The sequence below is a fragment of the Coregonus clupeaformis genome, chromosome 24, assembly GCF_020615455.1.
Source record: "Coregonus clupeaformis isolate EN_2021a chromosome 24, ASM2061545v1, whole genome shotgun sequence".
Lineage (NCBI taxonomy): Eukaryota > Metazoa > Chordata > Actinopteri > Salmoniformes > Salmonidae > Coregonus > Coregonus clupeaformis.
In genome coordinates this window covers 563354-570386 of record NC_059215.1, presented here as the reverse complement: position 1 = coordinate 570386, position 7033 = coordinate 563354, and the positions used below count along the sequence as shown (strand labels likewise).

The 7033-nt window shown below is 41.8% G+C and overlaps 1 non-coding gene across 1 annotated transcript; it reads left to right on the top strand.

Moving 5' to 3' along the window:
- Nucleotides 1–6379: 6379 nt before the first annotated feature.
- Nucleotides 6380–6455, top strand: trnat-ugu. Its single transcript has one exon. It is a non-coding gene; the product is annotated as a tRNA-Thr (tRNA).
- Nucleotides 6456–7033: the final 578 nt, after the last annotated feature.

Sequence of the window (7033 nt, the reverse complement as noted above, 5' to 3'; positions counted from 1 at the left end):
GAGCCCTATGGAGAATAGAGTGCCATTTGGCATAGTCAAGGAGTGATGGCCTGTTACGAGTTTGAGTGAGAAATGATGCATCAACATTGGCTGTACAGTCAGAGGGAGGTCAGACGTACAGTTCCAACAGTATCGACTACCTCTAATTCAATGTGTATCAAACAATATAAAATACATACTTGACAAAAACCAGATAGACTCGTTTGATGAGAAATGACGATGTCCCTGGAATGTATTTAGAACATTATGTCTGCATCCCAAATGGCACCCAATTCCCTACGAAGTGCACTACTTTTGACCAGAGCCCTATGGGCTGTACTCTACATAAGTAATACCGTAGGGTGCCATTAGGGACATATACAGTACAAAGTAATGCGTATGATGTACGAATGTACCGTATTTTGCCTGTAATGTAATTTGCTCATTAGCATAACGTCCTTGTCGGTTGCGCTCAGACTCACATACACACACACATACGCACACACACACACACACACACACACACACACACACACACACACACACACACACACACACACACACACACACACACACACACACACACACACACACACACACACACACACATACATTTGTTTTACTATCCTTGTGGGGACCAAAACATTTTTTACCATTCAAAATCCTAATTTCCCTAACCTCTAACCGTAAACCTTAACCCTTAACCTAACCCTAACCTTAACCCTAACATTAATCCCAAACCCCTAACACTAACCCAAAAAACTAAACCTAACCCCAACTCCAAACCCTAAAACTAAAACAGCTTTTGTCCTTGTGGGGACCGGCGAAATGTCCCCACTCAAATTATCCTTGTTTTACTATCCTTGTGAGGACTTTTGGTACCCACAAGGATAGTAAAACCAAACCACACACACAAACACACACACACACACACACACACACACACACACACACAGGGGACACACATAATCAATCCGGATGGAGGTGCGCCATTGGCCATACCAACCTCGTCATTTATCACAAATTATAAAGGGAAACCCAGCCGCGAGCTGCCCAGTGACGGGAGCCTACCAGACGAGCTAAATGCCTTCTATGCTCGCTTCGAGGCAAGCAACACTGAACCATGCATGAGAGCACCAGTTGTTCCGGACGACAGTGTGATCTTGCTCTATGTAGCCGATGTGAGTACGACCTTTAAACATGTTAACATTCACAGACAGATTACCAGGATGTGTACTCAGAGCATGTGCTGACCAGCTGGTAAGTGTCATCACTGACATTTTCAACCTCTCCCTGACCCAGTCTGTAATACCTACATGTTTCAAGCAGACCACCATAGTCCCTGTGCCCAATAATGCCAAGGTAACCTGTTTAAATGAATTGAATCACCCCGTAGCACTCACATCTGTAGCCATGAAATGCTTTGAATGTCTGGTCATGGCTCACATCAACACCCTCATCCGAGACACCTGGACCCACTCCAATTCGCATACCACCCCAACAGATCCACAGATGACGCAATCTCTATTGCACTCCACACTGCCCTCTCCCAACTGGACAAGAGGAACACCTATGTGTATTCATTGACAATAGCTCAGCGTTCAACATTATAGTGCCCTCCAAGCTCATCACTAAGTTCAGGACCCTGGGACTGAACACCTCCCTCTGCAACTGGATCCTGGACTTCCTGAGGGGCCTCCCCCAGTTGGTTAGGGTAGGCAACAACACATCTGCCATGCCTACCCTCAACACGGGGGCCCCTCAGGGGTGCGTGCTTAGTCCCCACCTGTACTCCATGTTCACCATCATTAAGTTTGCTGATCACCGACGATGACCTATAGGGAGGAGGTCAGAGACCTGGCAGTGTGGTGCCAGGACAAAAACCTCTCCCTCAATGTCAGCAAGACAAAAGAGCTGATCGTGGACTACAGGAAACGGAGACAGGACTTAAGTGGAGAGGGTCGAAAGCTTCAAGTTCCTCTGTGTCCACATCACTAAGGTCCACACACACCAACACAGTTAGAGACTGAAAAGATTTGGGATGTGCTCACAGATCTTCAAAACATTAATACAGCTGCACCATTGAGAGCATCTTGACTGGCTGCATCATAGCTTGGTATGGCAAATGCTTCGCATCTGACCGCAAGGCGCTACAGAGGGTAGTGCATACGGCCTAGTACATCACTGGGGCTGAGCTCCCTACCATCCAGGACCTCTATACCAGGCGGTGTCAGAGGAAGGCCATAAAAATTGTCAAAGACTCCGGCCACCCAAGTCATAGACTGTTCTCTCTGCTACCGCACGGCAAGCGGTACCAATGCACCAAGTTTGGAACCAACAGGACCCTGAACAGCTTCTACCCCCCATAAGACTGCTAAATAGTTAGTAGCTATTTGGTTGACTATTTAACTATCTGCACTGACCCTTTTGACTCATCACATACGCTGCTGCTACTGTTTATTATCTATCCTATTGCCTAGTCATTTTATCCCTACCTATATGTACATATCTACCTCAATTACCTCGTACCCCTGCACATCGACTCGATACCCCAAGTTATCTTTACTCATTCCGTGTTATATTTTTTATATTATTTCTAAATGTTTCTCTCTGCATTGTTGGGAAGGGCCCATAAGTAAGCATTTCACTGTTAGTCTACACCTGTTGTTTACGAAGCACGTGACAAATACAGTTGATTCTGTTCATAGGGTTAGGTCGTGACACCCGAGTGTGATAGTGATAGTCGATGGCACCCTGCTTAGACAGCACCTGTATCTCCCCTGACAATCTACAGGCATACAAGATTAATGAGGAGGCAAGGGATCTCTCGCTCCCTTGTTTTCTTTGCCCAGTCCTCTTTCTTCCCCCTAAACCCCCTCTTTCTCAGTTGTTTATTGTATCTGATTAGAGCGATTCACCTCAGCCTTACTCCTCTAACCACACCATGCCAATGTAACTGCTGCTTTGACGTCTTTCAGTCTTTACTGCCTCCCATAGTTGTTTACTGTATGTGTTTCACCTCCGCTCACACCTTCAACAGGACATTGGCAAGGTTACAGCTGCTGTGTCAAATCATCTTTTCCAGGAGAATCACAAGTGAAGTGAAAAATATGATGTTTTTGTGTGTGTGTGTGTGTGTGTGTTTATCAGTGGTGGCCGATGCCATTTAAGATGAGGGAGGACCATTTCATGAGCAGCATATTGGATGACTGACATTCATATTCCATTCACCCAGCTCAATGTAACATCGATAGGTTTAGACCACATGATACACAGGTCGAGAGAAAAAAATGGAGTAATCAAGGTGACAGACAGTGACACATGCAATACTGCCTTGCACACTCTTGCCGACATCTAGCTGATCTCGGGTGTAATCATTAGTCCAATAGTTGCAAATGAGAGTTTTTATTGGATAAATTCAGGTCTGTTTATCCCCGCTTTGTTCCGTTTGCTTCCATTTAAGAAACGTTTTTCAACAGAATCGGTGGAATGAATACACCCCTGATCACCGCAAACACAGTTAACTTTCATAGCAGCCACATACAAACAGCATGATAATTTGCTCATTGTATAATGTCTTCTTGCATCTACGCGCACTCCTCCTCTTACCTTTTCCCTTCGCTTGTGGACTTCAGTGCACATTACAACAGCTTTCCAAGCCAAATCTTCATATCATAACCGCTAACCACTACACACAGCCTACATCATTGTCACCTGCCAAGCATTCACTGTGGCATCTGCCAAGCAATCATAAAGAAATACCTGATTTTCCTGCTTTTAAAATGCTCTACTTCTTATCCGAACCATGGCTCCCTCTTCTGTCTCTAAATGTAGCAGAGAGAGATAGACTAAAACTTGACTCATTGCCAGGTGCTGTGTGAGAGAAGAGTGGCAGAAAGCTGGTGGTCTCATAACTCACCAAAGTAGAAGAAAAATAGAGCCTTGTTCTCATGGCAACCAATTGAAATGCACACGTGGATCCCATTCATGGCAAAGCATTTACATCTCCATTTATACCCTGCCTATACCCTATTCTCTACATTCAACCAGAGCCCATTTTAGTAATTTAGCAAACACTCTTATCCAGAGTGATTTACACCAACAATTATGCCTTGCTCAATCACACATCAACTAGTCAGCATGATGGGATTAGAACCAGCAACCTTTCAGTTACTGGCCCAATGCTCTTAACTGCTAGGCTACCTGCCACCCTATCCCTGCTAAGAATTCTAGGGAGGGAGAACATTTTTGTAATCTTACCTGTAATGTTTCCCTTATGTTTGAGTGTCCAGTTTTCCATTAGTTAGGGCAACATTCTGACTATGTTAGCAAAAACCTTATGAGAATCTTTTTAGCATATTTTGGTATTAAAGTTAGGTGAACATTGCCTTAATGTCAAGCAGGACCTATCTAGAACGAGGCTACAATGTTCTCAGAATATACAACATTAATGTTCTAGACATGTTTCATGGGAACGTAGCAAGAACATTCCTGTGTCCAGTTTTCTGAGGGTTAGGAGAATATTCCATCAACGTCACATCAAACATACACAGAACATGGTTGCCATGTTCTCAGAATGTAAGATATTAATGTTGTAGACACGTTTCATGGGAACGTTGCAAGAACATTTCTGTGTATCAGCTGTCTGATGGTCCCAAAGAAACATTCTCTTTCAGTACACCTTGTTACTGTTGTCATCAAGGCCCTGATTGGTGAACTACTGATCCATTCAAAGCTATTTTTGTCTCTTGACAAGGGATACTCACACACAGTGCTTTTAATATACAGTGTTTTTAAGTTACATATTTAACACACTTCAGCATACATGATTACATTGTGCATGTTCATTTATACAGGAATTATTATTCCACATATCCTCACTTGGGATTTGAACTCACAACCTCTTGGTTTATAGCATTCAGAGCTTCCTGATACGCCACCAATTCAGCGTCAGTATTCAGCGTTAGTTAATCTGACTATTCTCTCATCATTGATTTGATTTACTTATTGAACAATGTAAGGGCTTTCTGTATAGTTGTCTAGTGTTGGTAGGGCATATTAACCTGTTTTAATGATACTCCTGAATCATGATCAATACAAGTTTTTCTTGAGTGTATTGTTAACAGAGCTGATATTTAATTCAAAATCCATTCACCCTATTGCTTACACCTATAAAGTATATTCAGTTGTGCACAAGTGCCTAGGGGGAGGGTTTAGGGTTTCTTGTGGACAGGGCCTAACTATACTGGCCCAATAAGCACATATCCTAGAGCTATCCCTTATTGGGCCAGTGGGTAGGGTGTTTGTCGTTGGTGGTCTGGGTTCAAGACCATCTAGGGGAGTCTCCCTACTCTCGCATTCTTAGGAACATATGTCATTATTTGGCAACAGTTACAACACACCTATCTTATCTAATTAAAATTAGTTTCTCAATGGAAGATTGGAATCGTTAGAATTCTAGATAGCTAAGCATCTCAAAGAGAACTCTCTATTGTATTCTTGAAACCCACACCACATATACAATGTAAAACAAAGATGTGTCTCTTTGCATTTCTATCTGTAACATTCCTAATTAATTGCCAAAACATGGCCCAGGTGGTAGTGTTGCTTCTGATAGAAACATATCTAGAACATGGTTACCATCATCTCAGAATATCTTACATGTGTATATTTACAGTAACATGTCTGTACTTTTTCAAATTTGCCATTTAAGCAATGATGATGCAAGTTATACCAAAACAATACACAACACAGAGTTCCATTTCCAAGTTTTAATGTGGAAAAATAGACACATTGCAACAGAATCACTTGGGACCAGTGTTGGGGGTAATACATTACTTACAGAAATGTATAACTTTTATGAGTATCAAAGTAATATAACGAGTTAATGTCTTCAAATATTGTAATATTATTCAAGTTTATTTTTCAAGTAACCCGAATATTACTTTCAGAAGCATATCTCTACCGGCGTGTTACATATATTTTTTAAAGCCTTGGCTCATGCTAACGGATATCATGCTAACTCGTTTCCAATAGGCTATTGTAAAGCTGAAAATCAAAGAAAGATGGCAGCTGTGCCAGCTAGTGACCATTCTGCAGAGCTGCCTCTCATTTTAGTAAAATAAAACATCTGCAAAGGCAGCATTGATCTCTTCATCCAGAAACCTAAAAAAGCATCTGTAGGTCGTGCTCAAAGACAGAAAGTTGGTAGCCAAAGCTCCAGAAATGTGTGAAAGAGGAGACATCTATACACATTATGAGAATAAACAAAGCTGCATAAATAATATTTCCAATTGTTCTAACAAAATTTCCATATAAACAATCGAAGTGTCTGATAAATGCAATTAAAAACGGCAATAATGACATATATTGCTAAGAGAGTAGGGTGAATCCTCTAGCAGGTCTCGTGTAGCTCAGTTGGTAGAGCATGGCACTTGTAATGCCAGGGTTGTGGGTTCGATTCCCACGGGGGGCCAGTATGAAAAAAATAAAAATAATGTATGCACTCACTAACTGTAAGTTGCTCTGGATAAGAGTGTCTGCTAAAATACTTAAATGTAAAAATGTCTCAAACCCAGGCCACCAATGACAAGCACCCTAACCCCTGTCCCAATAAGGGATATCTCTAGGGCATGTGCTTTGGCCAGTATAGTTAGGCCCTGGAAAAACTTGGTAGGTGTAAGCAATAGGGTGAATGTGCTTTGAAGAAAATGTCAGATCTGTTGAAATTACACTCATGAAAATATTTGATTGATCATAGTGATTCAGGCATGTCATTAAAATGGGTTAATATTCAGAAAGCCCTATTTTTGCTGAAATAATGAGAGAACAGTCAGATTAACTGATACCTGACATGGACATGTTAGCGTAACAAGAAGATAGGAGTATTGTGAACCAACAGGTTGTGAGTTCAAATCCCAGGTGAGGACATGTTGAATAATAGTTACTGAATAAATATAATCGTGTATGTCAAAGTGTGGCGAGTATGTTAAGTAAAAACACTCTATGTTAAAAGCACTGTGTGTAATCCTAACCTTGCCAAGAAACAAAATAC